The sequence below is a fragment of the Acinonyx jubatus genome, chromosome B1, assembly GCF_027475565.1.
Source record: "Acinonyx jubatus isolate Ajub_Pintada_27869175 chromosome B1, VMU_Ajub_asm_v1.0, whole genome shotgun sequence".
NCBI classification, from domain to species: Eukaryota; Metazoa; Chordata; class Mammalia; order Carnivora; family Felidae; genus Acinonyx; species Acinonyx jubatus.
In genome coordinates, this window is record NC_069382.1 from 43909017 (window position 1) to 43923442 (window position 14426).

Sequence of the window (14426 nt, forward strand, 5' to 3'; positions counted from 1 at the left end):
AAAGAGACTGAAGAGGATGGGCCGGTGACCCTAAAACAAGGGGGTCACTTGGGACAGTTGAGTCCTCAGACAGAAAATCCCCCAGAAGACCTGACCGGGAAAATGTCCTGCCATCAGCTGAGGTCCCAGAGGGAGGGCAGAGAGGGATCCACGTAGCCAGCGGACTCGCTTGGGTGTCGGAAACGGGAAGGAAGAGTTGCAGTCGGGGAGTGTCCGTCTTTTGTTGGGACCAAAACTCTGGGATGGCCTGCAGATATCAGTACTTCAGAAACCATCTTGCCCTTCCTCTAGAGTTTACATCTGTAGTCAGGGCTATCAAGTAGACTTTGCTTCTAGCTCAAGTCCAGTTGGTTGACGCCCAATGCCAGAAGAATGGTTAAGAAGGGTTCTGAGGCAGGAGTGAGTGTTGCGATTAGCTGACAGTGCCTTCTGTCACCCCGGCAGGGAGGAGAGTGATGATGAGGTTTGGGTGTTGTGGATAATGGACCCCTCACGATTAGGTCCCCATGCTCATCTCTGCAGCTTGTGTACAGGTTATGTTACATGGCCAAGGGGAGTGAAGGCTGCAGATGGGCTGACCTTATCTGGGTGGGTCCAAAGGAGTCCCAAGGGTCCCTGTAAGTGAAAGAAGGAGATGGGGACTCAGAGTCAGTGATGTGATGTGGAAAAGACTAGCGGACATTGCTGGCTTTGAAGATGGAGGAGACCACAAGCCCATAAATGCAGGCAGCCTCTAAGAACTGGAAAAGGCACGGAAACAGATTTTCCCCTGGAGGTTCCAGAAAGGAACACAGTTCTGCTGATGCCTTGACTTTAGCCCTGTAAGAGCCATTTTGGACTTGTGGCCTCCAGATGTATAAGAGAATAATACATCTGTGTTATTTTGAACCACGAAACCTGTGGTATTTTGTCATAGCAGCAAAAGGAAACCCATACAATCTCCATTATTTTCCACCCGTGACTCATCAGGGCAACTTGCCTTATGTTTGACCTAATGTTCTCATTCTGTTGCTCCAGCCCTTTCTTGGGACACCTGGAACAGGGTCTGGTCTCTAAGGTTGTTGAGACACCAGGGCAATTTTCCTTATGAGAGGCACCACCACTGGGAAACCTTCAAAAGTGGATCACACAGGTTTTGTGATTTTCCTACACACTTAAAGTGAGTAGGGGGGTCTGGAGAGCATCCCTGACAGGCAGGTTCAGAGCTGGGCACCAGGCTCCTGGTTATCACTGCCACACCATGCAGCACTGGGCTGGGGACAAGGTGCTAGCCTGGGACCCCCGGCCTGGCCCTCAGTTTTCTTGCCCATGAGGTAAGCTCTACATGACCTCAGGGGACGTCTGATAGTCTGTAGTTTTAAGTACCGGAAATGATGGTGGAAAAACTAACAAAATGAGCCCCATTTTACAGATGAGAACATAGAGGTTCAGAGTGATCAAGTCCTTTTCTAAGTCATCCAGCTCGTAGGCTGAGGCATCATGATTCAAATCCTGATGTCAGGAGCCCATGCTTTTTCTAGGATATCATGAATCCTCACGATAAAGATCCCTTCCTCCCCCTTCTTCCCCCTCCCTTCCTCTCCCTCCCCCTTTTTTTCTTCCCCTTCCCTCCCCCTCCCTCCCTCTCCTTCTTCCTTTCCCCTCCACTGTACTCTCTCCCTCCCCCTTCCTCCTTCTTCCCCTCCCTCCCTTCTTCCCTCCCTTCCTTCAAGGGCTCTGGCCCTGGGTTATGCTGAGGACTCAATCCGGGTGGCCACAACCAGAGGCTGAGCCCAGGAATGATGCTTTTGGGGTGAAGCTCTTGGGGTATGCCAGGAGCCCAGTGGTGGAACAAGAAAAATTCTTCTATCTGGGATTTCATTTCTTTTCCTGGCTCTCCTGGGAACCAGTTGTGTGGTTGCGGTCACTTTATTTTTCCTGGCCTCAGTGTCCTGGCCTGTGAAATGGGAAGGATGAACGGGAATCAGTGTTATCTTTCTTTCTTTTTTTTTAAGTTTATTTTTATTAATTTTTGAGAGAGAGAGAGAGAATGAGAGAGAGAGAGAGAGGGGCACGTGAGCTGGGGAGGGGCAGAGAGAGAGAGAGAGAGGGAGGGAGAGAGGGGAATCCTAAGCAGGCTCCGATGTAATCTAAGGCTCTTAGTAATGTAAGCAGGCCAGACATGGGGCTCGAACTCAATGAAAGTGTGAGTTCATGACCTGAGCCGAGATCAAGAGTCAGACGCTAAATGGACTGAGCCACCCAGGAGCCCCTGGAATCAGTGTTTTCTAACCATTTCTTTTTAAAAATCATGCCGCCTCAGCTAGGGACATTTTATTGGGCACTGCTTGCTGCCATTTATATTACAAAAGCAATTTATTAGTCTTTTTTACATTTTGGGGTAAACCATACATAAATCATGCTTTTCAAATCACACATTCCCCTGTTCCCCTACCCCATTTCTGAGCAAAAGCACTCCTCCGTCCGTCCTGCCATCTTGCCCATGGTTGAGAATCCCTTCATTTCATGGTTTGAAATTTTGTTCCAGGTATAAGATTATTGGAGTTGGAGGATATACATATACATATACATATACATATACATATACATATACATATACATTACATATATCCTCCAACTCCAATAATATACATATAATATACTATATGTTTTATATATATATATTATATATATATATATTTTATATATATTCTGGAAGAAAGGCGATGAGACAGCCTTTCTGTGTTGCACATCTCTCTTCCTGGGACCCTCCCACCCCATTTTTCTCTGCCTGGACCAGTTCTCACTCTGTGCCCCCCATGCACGCCCCTTGGGGGCCTCCGAAGCAGCAGGCAGGCGGCCCTCCTGAGTGAGCCGACCATCTCGCAGCGAGACTGCCAGCGCGGTTATCTTCTATTTCTGCCATGTGCTGTAACACAAGAGTGAGCTCAACTTCAGAGATTATCACCTCTCATCTTTTATTCTCCCTTTTCTCCTCTCCTTTTTCTTCCTGCAAGATGATGAAATTGCCAGACAAGCCCTCCTTTCCTCTCGGCCTAGTGAGAGCTCGGAGATATTTACTTCTCGGGTACACACAGCTGTAATCTCCCTAACCAGACTTTATCACAGTTAAGCGAGTTAAATTCTCCTGGTTTAAACCCCCGTGTGCTGTGGTTTTTTGAGTCTAAAGCTTTCGACCTCTTTTGATACAATATGGCAACTCTGGTCCACTGGATATGATTAGACATCGGGCAAAGAGGTTTCAGTTTGACTGAGCTGGAAAAGAAGGGGCCCCCTGCAAAAGAGCTTTGGGTGGAGGAAGGTACGTGGAAAAGCGCGTTTGCTCACGAGAGGAAAGGAGGAGGGTGTGCAGGTGTTTTGCAGGGCCTGGGGACTCTCTCTAGTCATGTGAGCCCTTGGTGGCCGGTCAGTAATGTGAGGTTGAAATCGAGTTAGCCCCCGTGTCCTTATCTGTCCGTGTTGTCCCTAAACCCCGTGCGGGCCACAGTGGCCAGAAGACAGGACAAGCAAATGGCTCCGTGCCTCAGCTTGGAGAATATGCTGTTTCTAGTGGGAGACACAAGATGTATACTGGCACCTCCAGAACACATAACAAGGGCAGATAAAGACCAAAGGCTAAATCCGATGTGGCCCAAACTATCCAACATTCCAGGGTGTGGGGAATGGTGAGGGAGCAGGAGATCAGCGTTTCACAGAAAGGTGGAACCTTCTGAACTCAGGTGGACACGGGAATGGGCTTGGGAGACTGGACGGGCCCTGCGTGCAGGTGGTGGCCTGGGGATGGGGGCACAGGTCGGAGAGCAACGTGCCGAGAACCGGCATCAGCAGCAACCAGGGCTCGGGAGGAGGGAGGAGCCTGCTGCGTGTCATGTCCCACGAGGAGACCACGGGCCAGCTCCTTATGCCCAGAGGTCACTGTGGCCGCCTTGCAAGTGCCAGAGCCACGCTCAGAAGCACTTCTCGTTTCTATGTATATACGCTGTGCTGCGCGTTGGCTTTTCTTCCTTGTCGACCTTCCAGTCACTCCTAAATTCGGTTCCCGTTCTCTGCCTCTCCCTGCCTGCCAGTGCCACCCATGCTCTCAGCCAAGCGGTGACATTTTCCCCAAGCACAGCCTGTGCATGTTTAAAGCCTGAGATGCGCATTGGGGTTTGACTCCTCCTGCCGCCAGCCCTCCCTTTGAGTGTGTGTGCGTGTGTGTGTGTGCGCGTGTGTGTGAAAGAGCGTGTATTTTTGGCCTTGAATCCCCATTAAAAAGAAAAAGAAAAAGAAAGAAAAAGAAAGAAAGGAAAGTCCTGGGCCAAGGACTGAGAGGCAATTCACAAAGCCTAAACACTGCCCTGTTGTCCCCACTGCAGGAGACACTTTGATGGAGGCAGGCCCACCAGCGAGGTGGTTTTCTTGCTGAGAAGTGAGGGGGCCGTGGGGCACTTCTCCCGCCCACATTCCCCTGCTTGGTGAAAGACAGGGCCCCAGGCTGCCTCTCCCTTCCCCCTGGGCCGCCTCTCCCTGGAGAGCCATGGGAAATGTGTCCTAAGCACCATCCCGGCTCAGTCTTTGTCTTCCTGCACCTTCCTCTCTCCCAGCAGCCAGGCTCTCTGGGGACTCTGGGGGCCAGCGGATGGCTACCTGGCCCAGTCTGAGTCTGGTGCTTGCTCCCAAGGGTCAGAAGCGGCTGCACCTGCTGCAGGCAGGGCTGCAGGCGCCCCTGGGCACGCGTCCTGGGCGTGATCCTTGTGGCTCCCCACTGCCTGCCTGGGCTCCTCCCTTCTGGAGGCCTCCACCTTGGCTTTTAAATCTCTGTGTCCGTGTCTATCCTGTGCAAGAGTTGCTTGTTGAGATTTGTCAGGGTGTGTGAGTGTGTGAATGAATGAATGAATGACTGAATGCAAAACAAGGGTAGGGTGTTTGCTTACGACACCTGCCACTGAAATGCCAGTGGCCCCTCAGATTCATCTAGTCGCCTCTTTTCCGCATTGGTCATTTTTGGGGGAAGAGTTAAGGCTGTGCCCTCTTTTGCTCTCATAGGCAAAGTTCTTATAGTCTGTCAGGCATTCGCTGGGGAGAGCAGAGCTTGATGGCGTTCTTGGGGGACGAGAGAGGAAGACTCGGGCAGTCTTCTTGGGGAGGCGCTCTGAGCGGCCACGGGGGCCTCGACACTGGCCTTCTAGGTGGCAAGAAGGAAAGCAGGGAGGACATATTGGGGCCGAGAAGGAGGAGTCCCTCCTCTCACGGAGTGGTCTTGGGCTGAGGCTATGGGGGGCTCAGAGGGCAGTGTTTGGGGCAGGGTCCCGGTTTTGCCCGGACCAGCCCAGCTGTCAGCTGGGCCGAGTCCCGCATCCCCTGGGTGGGAGGAGAAGGGGAGGCTTACACGCCTTAGTCTCTGCTGTGGTTGTCTGGAACCGGTTGGGAGATGCTCCATCAAAAGCATGTCACGACAGGATCCCTCATCCCATGCGTTTGTCTAAAATGTGGTGAAATACGTGTAATAATCTTAAGACTGTAAGGAGTGAACACTGACATGTTGTACGTAGCTGTTGAAATGGTAGAGAAATTAAGCGGAAGAATATTCACAGAGCACCTACTATATCTAAAACTTTGGATATAACGTTGCGCGTCGTGAGATTATTAAGGAAAACACCAGTAATAATATTGATAGATATCATTCACTGAGTGTCTTTTATGCGCCAGGCGTTCTGTCACATAATCCAGACAGCAACCCTTTTATCTCCAACTGACAGCTAGGGAAACAGACTTAAAGGGGTTGAGTAACTTGCCCAGGGCGACTCAACTAGTTCAGAAGCAAGGCTGGGACTCAGGCTCAGCTCCACCGCCAAGCCCCCCAAACCGGGAAATAAGTGAACATAGGAACCGACCAAGGCAACAGAAAAAGGCGCGAGATTAGATGCTCAGGGCTTTGGTTCTGACAAGACATCTTATAGGAGGTGGTAAAGAGAGAAGGTCGTGGAAGCTGAGGTGGTGACAAGTGTCTGGAAGGAGGTGAGGGAGGCTTGATCCCGATTTGGGTAAGTAAAGGCAATACAGAAGGCATTTCAGGATGGATTGTAGTGAGTGTGAGGTGTGTGAGGGTCAGTGAGTAAGACAGGAGGGAGGCTTGGTTTAGGGAAGAAGAGGCAGCAGATTCCCGTGGTTAAATGTTAGAGTCCCCACCCCTTTGGTGTGGATTTGGCTAAACTAATAAACCTTTCTGGGTCCCAGCTTCTCATCAGCACAACAAGAATAATGACAGCGCCCTCTCTCCCGTTTTGTGGTGACGATGGTGAGGTAGTTCACGGGAGGCACTTAGCACCGTGCCTGGCACATGTTAACTCCTACACGCATGCCATCTGTGTGGAGAATGTTCTTTCCTCACTTGATAAACTCCTGGGTTTCTGTGTTCTCTTAACTGCTCCCCTTCCCTGTCCCCCCGCCTTTTCAAGGTCCTCCAGCCACTGAATCATCAAGTCCAATTGATTTGATCTTTGTAATATTTGTTTTTTTTTTTTTTTAATCCTCGCTCACTGCCACCACACTGTTCTAGAGCCCTGTCATGACATGCCTAAATTATTGCAACAGACTCCGACTGGTCTCCTGCCTACACTCTTTCTCCACACCAGTCTACCTCGTACATTATCACTAGATTATTCCCCTGAACACTGCTCTCTCCATCACGCTTCCTTGCTCAAAACCTTCCAGTGACTCACTCTTGCCCTTTGAGATTAAATCCAGATTTTAAGCTGAATCACCTACACCCTAGTTTCTTATCTGCGTCTGTTTCTCAACATGGCTGCTCTTACTGCCCTACAAGCATGCTATGTTCTTTGCCATAAATCAGCCGTCATCCCTATTTCCTCCTCCAGGAACCCTCTCTTCCTTTCCACCTAGCCCAACACTAATCTCCCATGCTGGCCCATCTGGAACATTCCTCCTCTGTGGAGTTGCTCTGACTGGTCCAACTCATGAGATCTCTCTCCTCAGTGGACAGCTCTCATGTTCTCTCTGTGCCTTGCTCATTTGGCCAAGGGCTGTCTTCTAAAGATCTACTGTTGCGAACAACGAAAAGCTCCCCCTGTCCCCCCTGCGATGGGCTGCAAATTCTCAAGGGAAAGTCAGTCCCCTGTGGTTCCCGGCACAGGGCAGAGGTGAACATGTAAGAGGCACTCCATACATTCCTTTTCAGTTAAGTTTGTTGAGTAAAGGTGGATGTGAGCATGATAATAAAGAATGGAGAGTGGAACGGAAGAGCCTCTTCTCTGGTAAAGCAAGGGAAGTCCCTGTGGTGCAGCAGAAGCTCGTAGCTCAGGATGGTCGGCCATTCACATCTCTGGACACCAGCAGCCTCTCTCTCTGTGCTTTCCTCTGGGTCGTCCCCACATTCTCCAGCCTTGCTTTCTGCCCTTTGAAGCTGCTCCTTACCCACCTCTCTTCTCTGGGGCTTCCTGGTAGAGCTCCCAGCCCTTGCGGAAGGCAGGCGAGGCTGGGGTTGGTGCTTAGATGTTAAGTCTTGTATCTGACATCCCACCCATGGCCCGGCTGGTAGCTCACCATTGGTTGGGAGCGTTCGTTCAAGGTCTCAACAGATGAGTCAAGGGTGTATGAATGGAGACTAGCACGCTGCGGAGTACGATGCAAAGCCTTTCGCGGTAATATGTGGCCATTTGTTGTATCCTTAATGACAATAACAGCAATAATGGTGATAATCTGATGGGAAGAGCGCAGCAGGATGAGTGATGGGTGGGACACACGAGAACCTTAGTCTCATCCTGGGGACGTGGGGTTTCAAGGCAGGCTTTCCGTTTTTTGGGGGGTTTGTGCTCCATGCCCAGCTGGCAGGATGCCTCCCTTGGATTCAAAGGGGGAAGAAGAATCCCTCACCCGGGGATCTTGGGGACGTCAAACCGCTCCTTACGCAACAGCCTCCTAATGAGTTAAGTGTAAATGAATCAGAAGCAGATGGATTGGATTGTTCTGGAAATACACCCGAGGTTTGAAAATTAAGGGAAAAAGCATTTGGCAAAAGGCATTTTGGGGTTTGCCAAGACCCAGAACATTTGAAAAACAGTTCAGGATTTTTTTTTTCTTTCTTTTTCTTTTCTCTTTGGTTGTAAAACCCCAAATGCTGCCTGGAGGTAGTACATGAGACGGGCCTCGTTCTCCTCTCAAAGTGAAATTCCTCCCGCCGTGTGGGTAATGGACCCCAGACCGGAGGCAATGGGGTAGGGAGCTGCACCAGGGACTGGCTGTGTCCGGGGGGCAAAGCGCCCTGCCTCCCTTTGCAAGGGGAAGGCGGCCCCTTGACAGAGTGCGGGTGTCCGTCCTGTGCGCCTGCTCGGGGCCGCTACCTCTGCCCTGCCGTGTGCCTCCCGCCTTTCATAAGACTTGACTCACCTCGTCCAAACATGAGGAAGGTCATTATGGAAGGGAAATGGTCTCCAATTTGCTAGGCGAGAAACTTTGGACGTTAGCAAATGCTAATCCAATAAAATAGAAAGTGAAGTGTTTATTCTAGAGAAAAACCTTTTAAACAATTTTTTTTTTTTATTAGTCACATTTGGCATAGTTGAACCTTTCCCTGGAGGGACCATCTTGCTGAGGGAAAAGAGAGAGAAAGCAACTGTCTCAGCAGAAAACCCAGCCCAGCAGTTCCTAACTCTGTGGCTTGGCTTGCTGGGTGCGTCAGCCTCGCCTGCTTCTGATGGGACCGATCTGGCCCCCGGAGTCGCGGCGGACGGAGGCTGGGAGCCGCGGTTCGGGCTGTGGGTGCCTCAGGCCCCGGGGGAGCGGGACACGGCTGAATTCCATCCTGTCCTCAGAGACCCAGCCGGTGTCTCCATTCGCTTGTTCATTTACTCCTTCCTTGGCTGTGTTCAGGCCGGCTCATAACCTGATCCTTTGGTGAAGGCTCTCCACTGTTTACCAAGAGCTTTCACATATATGATCTTGCAACGCCTCTTCTCAAAAATCCAGGGAAAACCCAGGGGCCTTCGTGTCGTCTTGTCATCCTTATTTTAGAGTGGGGGAAGCTCTTACCCCAGTCCCACAGCCAGTGAGTGGCAGGGCTGGGTCTGGCACCTTCGCCCGCCATGCTTTCTTTTCATACTTGAAATCACTCGGTTCTTGATCAGGATCTATGTGGTTATGTCATCTTGTTACATCACCCCATATGGACTGCAAACGCCTTTGGGGCAAGGATCATGTTTTGCACTTCTCTGTAACTCACGTGGTGCAGAACAGAGCATCTTGTACATGGGATCTGCTTAGCAAGTATCTGATGGACAGGGAAAAAGACTTGGGTAGAACTAGGGGCAGCCCCAGTTCAGGGCAGACAGATTGGCATTGCTGCTCTGGGTCTGTGGCATCATCCCTGATTGCCACCTGACCCGCCCCCCCCTCACCACCCCACCCCGAGTCTTGACCCAGCCTCACACTCCTCAGCTGTAGCACCATTATCCTGATTATCACCAGCTCCACACGCCGAGTTCCTAGAGCGGGCCAAGAAATATGAAAGAAGGTGTTAGCTTCTAGATGTTGTCCCAGCCAAATAAATACCAAGCAGAAGCTCTGGAATTGGAGGGAGGAGGCAGCCCACGTGCGGAGGAAGTAGAAGGACCACGTGGTCTCCTAGCGGGGGGGCCTGGCCCCACCCTCAAGTGCGGGGTTCCATCCTGCAAAGCTGGGTGACCTCAGCCCACTGCCCCTGGCTGAACTTGAGAACAAAGATCCTTTCTGTCCCGCCTACTTGCTTCTTAACCATATGAGTGAGAGGGCAAAAGAGATCCCATTTTGAACTCCCAGGAGAAAAGACAGCAGTAATAGTAACAATTATCTGGAGGTGACGGCTGCCATCAAATAGAAAACAGCTCACCCCTAAGGGCAACTGGAGGCCACTTCTAGGAGCTGGAGCCATGTAGCCTTCTCTCTGACTCTGGGGGTGAAGGAGGCGACGGAAGGACAGAGAACACGAGGGATTCTGCTTCGGATGCATTCATGTTCTCTGATTCTCTAGGCATGAAGGACCTCCCCACCCGCCCCTGGTTTCTCCCCCCACCCCGATCTATGAATTCTGGCTCCTCCATCTGTGACGTGATGATTCAGGGCAAAAGTGGACTTGTCAGAAACAGGAAGGGAAGATAAGATAAAAATAAAACAAAATAAAGTAGAAAGTTAGCCAGACATAACTTTCTCCGCGCAGCAACATTCACATCCTTAAAACAAAAATCCCACAGCAGAGCCCAGAATGGGGGCCAGACTTCGGGCTCCAGGTCAAGACTGGAGAGCAGCGGGGGAAGGGATTCAGCGCCCTGCACCGGCCCAGATGCGGGAACAGAGAGCCAGGCGGCCCGGCCAGGACCCAGGGCTGTGGGCAGTGGGGCTGCCTCAGCTCTGCACACTGTGCTCAGCCCCCCTTCACCCCAAGAGCCAGCGAGCTGGGGAGCTGCAGCGTGATTGATGGGCCCCAGCTTGAATGGAAAGTCCAGATTCCAGGGAGACAGCTTCAGAGGTAGGAGGGGAGACATTTCTCACATCTGCAACAAAATTAAAAATTAAATAAATAAAATTTGTTAGTTTACAAATAGAACTGTTACTTGTTACTCATGGTATTAATCTCCTATTTCAATTAAAACATTTTTATTAGAAAAAAAATTTTTTTTTCGGTAACGCCCGTGAAAGACGTTTGTTTCAGTTGCCAACATTTCTGCAGAACTAATGTGGGTGGATTGTGACAGATATAATTTCTCCATCCTACAGTTTCATCAACTTGAGTTCTGTTAAACTATACCCGCTGGGCTTAGCTCCTTTTAAAGTTTCCGCTTTGACAGGTAGATTTATTAGTCTTGAAATTTGTACAAATCAGATGTCACTCGTGGCAACTTGTCAAAATGTCAGTCTGGCGAGGCGGCATGAAAGGCTTTCTGGAGAGAGAGACAGACGCGAGGCAGGCTTTAAAGAACTCCAGCGCGAGCCGTAGGAAGGAATGGGAGGGATTGCAGCCTCTTGATCCTGAGGGCTTTACTTTATTAAATATCTCAGGCTGTACAGGGGGAAGGGCCCTCGGATCCCGGGTCTCTGAGACATCACGTCTGACAGCTCCCAAACGATGGCTCCTGTCGGTTACAGTGTCAAGTTTCTTTGCTTGTTATGTGTGCTTAGTGGGAGAGGGCGCAGGGGTGCTCACATGGGGGAGGGGGGGCAAAGCCAGGTCTTTTAGTTCCAAAAAACGCTTGGGTGGGTCTGTGCAGTTGGAGGGGCGTTCCAGGGTGGGCTCCCTTGGCCAGAAGTACGGGGCGCCTCTGGCTCACTGATGCAAATTCTATTTCCACTGGGGAGAGGAGGGAGCAGGAAGGAGAGGGAGGCTCTCAGGTGCAGGCCGGTGGAGACACGTCTGCTCTCTCCTCGCAGGGCTGCTGCGGGAGGCAGCGGGTGCCACACCAGTCCCAGGAGCCTGGCCCTCGCTTTCCCAGTCTGTGGGGTTCCTGAACTTCCCAGACTTCCCTGTCCCGGGTCAGTTAATCAGGGATCCTGCGATTTGGTAAGCTCCATAATTATCTTAGTTTGACATGGCAGGAAATGTTATTCATAGTCAGAAAATTTTCTGAAATTTTTTTCCCCTGGGGAAAGGGGGCAGTGCTGTAGAAAGAACCCAGCCGAGGTCCCTGATGCAGCTTTCCCCAAAGACTGACTACGTGGGGGTGGGGTTGGCTTGGGGTCGGAGGTGGGGTGAGTGAGGGAGACGTGGTGGGTTAGGCATTCGGAGCTCTGGGAAGGTGCCCCAGGGGCGGGGCTGCTGCTACTGCACTGGTGTGTGTGTGTGTGTGTGTGTGTGTGTTGGTGCGCATGCATGTGTGTTCTCCTGTTCTCTGTCTCTCTCTCTCACTGGATTATTGCACTGCTAGCTCATCCGTTTGTCTGTCTGTCCTGCAAAGTTGGGCGATACCAAATAAAGCTATAGTTCTCTGTATTCCTACTGCCTCTCTCTCCCACTTCCTAAGGAGTTGTAGTGGGCTTAATACTGTTGTCCTCAGAGAGGAGGGGAAAGGCGCTGGGGGATGGGGACTTGCTTCCATGGGTAAGTGTGAAACTCACTGCCCTATAATGGGGTCTTCCCTCCTGTTGCCTCAGGTCAGGGTTGGGGGACTAGCAGGCTGGCCCCCTCAGTGTCAATTTCCCAAGAACCACCCCCCCCCCCCACCCCGCTCCCCGCCAGCTCTGGTCCATCTGTCTGCCTCCCAGATGTCTCATGGGCATCAGGAACAGGCGTGATTTGCTTTGGGAAGTGTGAAGCATGCTCTCTCCGCCCCGTCCGTTCCCCCTCCTTTTCATGTTGACTGATGGAAGGCCCTTTGCTTCATAAGTTCCCAGAAACTCCTGCTAAAATGCAAACACCTCCTCTGAGGGGTGACACTCCCTCTCACTAGGGATTGGATGGCTCTGCTGAAAGCAATGAAGTATTCTGTGGAAAGGGAGTGGGGCCGGGATCGGGGGGAGGAGAGGCACGGGCATCCAAGGGGACTTGCGCCACCTTGTTATGTTTTTGAGGATCCAACCTGCTCCATGCATCTTTGTCCTGTCCCCAGAGTGGGGAGCTAGGCTTTTCACAGAGATCCAGGAGGGCTGGGGGAGGGAGGGGCAGCAGCCACTCTCCCCAGTCCTCCCACCTGCCTTGCTCTCTGGGGGAGGGAAGGGGACTGACACTTGGCCCTTCTGTCCCCTTACAGCACACGTGCTGACGTTTGTCAGTGGCTGAGTCCTTTTCCACCAGCAGCATGGAGTCTGAGGCGTCAGGTGGGACGACTTCCTTTCTCCGGGCCCAGGAAGGTATTCTGTGGGCATTCTTCCTGAGAAAGAAAAGAACCAAGCTCGCCATTTATCCTTGCGTTTGGAGCCTGGCATCGTCAGGAACTGCACTGACCTTGTAGTGAGTGAGATTATCCCAGGTGAAAAATCTCAGACATTAAGAGGCATGATAATGATACTGGTCATGATGATATAATAATAGTGGTAATTATCCTAATAATCCCCTAGGATGGGTGCATGTCTTTCCAAGTGCTCAGAGCACTTTCCCATTTGTGATCTCACATAACCTCAACCTACTTCTGGTCGAGAGACCGGGTGGAGTGGGCTATCATGGCCACACGGGGAAACTGAGGCACCCAGCTCTTGCCTTCCACTCTGGTCTTTTCCCCCTCACTACGCAAATCCTGGAGAAATGAATTGTCATTTTTGTTGTCACCCATCCTGTCCCTGAGAGTGAAATACATAGGCGCAGGCACTCACGTGCACGTGCACACGCACACACACACACACATATCTGCAGCTTCCAACCCCCAAATGTGCCATTACTGAAAAGCACTGTAGCTTAGGGAGTTGAGAGACTTAATCGCCAGCCTCCACCCCTGCTCATTCCTCCTGTGCTGTGCTCAGGGTTGCTCATCAAAAAGGAGCAGGGAGGAGGCAGATCTGAGGAGCCCTTCACAGGGGAAGATTCTTTAGAGGAAACCACTCGGTGTCATAGTGTAGGGTGACTTACTTTCATGTGGCAAATACATTCTGGCAGCTCCCTGCTCCACATGGGATAGATCATTAAAGAAGGGGTGGGCCCAGGGAATTTTCCCAGCCCCTCCTCCTAGGACAGCTCTGCCAGTCACAGGGAGGCATCCTGGGGTCACTTTCAAAGCAAGAGCATGGGGTCTTGAAAGGCTAACCAGTAGAAAGCAGAGAAACAACAGTGGGTGCTCACTGTTAGCTGGAGTCCTGTGATTCCATTTACTAAATGTGTCTCTGCTTAGTAATTTCAGGGCCAGCAGGGAGAGAAAATGCAGGGTTGGGAGGGGGGGAGGGGAGGCAAGGAAGAGGAAGAGGAAGAGGAAGAAGAGGGAGGAGGAGGAGGAGGAGGAGGAGGAGGAGGAGGAGGAGGAGGAGGAGAAGAAGAAGAAGAAGAAGAAGAAGAAGAAGAAGAAGAAGAAGAAGAAGAAGAAGAAGAAGAAGAAGAAAAAAACCCCACCAGCCCGTCTGGCATCAGTTCAGAAAGCTCTCCAACTCACACATCTGGTTCTTATATTTCAAAGTTAATTAGTCATATTGAGGCTGTCTGAAGATAAATTTATCATCCAGAAAAAACACAAACAGTCTGAAAAATGAAAGGAAGTGAGGTGACACGGCTTGACGTTTAAATAAATCATTTGAACATGATTAAAAAACTTGTCCTGTCTGACACCTAGCACTCGGGTACTTTGTAAAGACTTTTTGACAAAGACAAGTCCCTGTTTGGTATACAAAAACCCTTGCCATTTAATTACTCAGAATAATCTTGGGCCAATTACTTTTCTGAGTAGCGACCAGGGAGTAAGGCCCACAGATGAGCCCCGCTCTGGGGTGGCAGTGGGGGGCTTGGTGTGGTCCGTGATTATCCCAGTGACAAACAAAAC

General features: G+C 51.0%; 1 long non-coding RNA gene across 2 annotated transcripts in view; it reads left to right on the top strand.

The window, feature by feature from the left end:
* Positions 1–13839, top strand: part of LOC106978390 (uncharacterized) — a 31399-nt gene extending 17560 nt beyond the window's left edge. The window contains exons 1-3 of one of the 2 annotated variants that reach the window (XR_001430789.3): positions 10177–10501; positions 11401–11530; positions 12717–13839. This is a non-coding gene — a long non-coding RNA (uncharacterized LOC106978390). Of the gene's footprint in view, positions 1–10176; positions 10502–11400; positions 11531–12716 lie in introns of those variants that run through there. The other variant, XR_008295988.1, reaches the window with a different exon arrangement.
* The last annotated feature ends 587 nt before the right edge of the window (positions 13840–14426 follow it).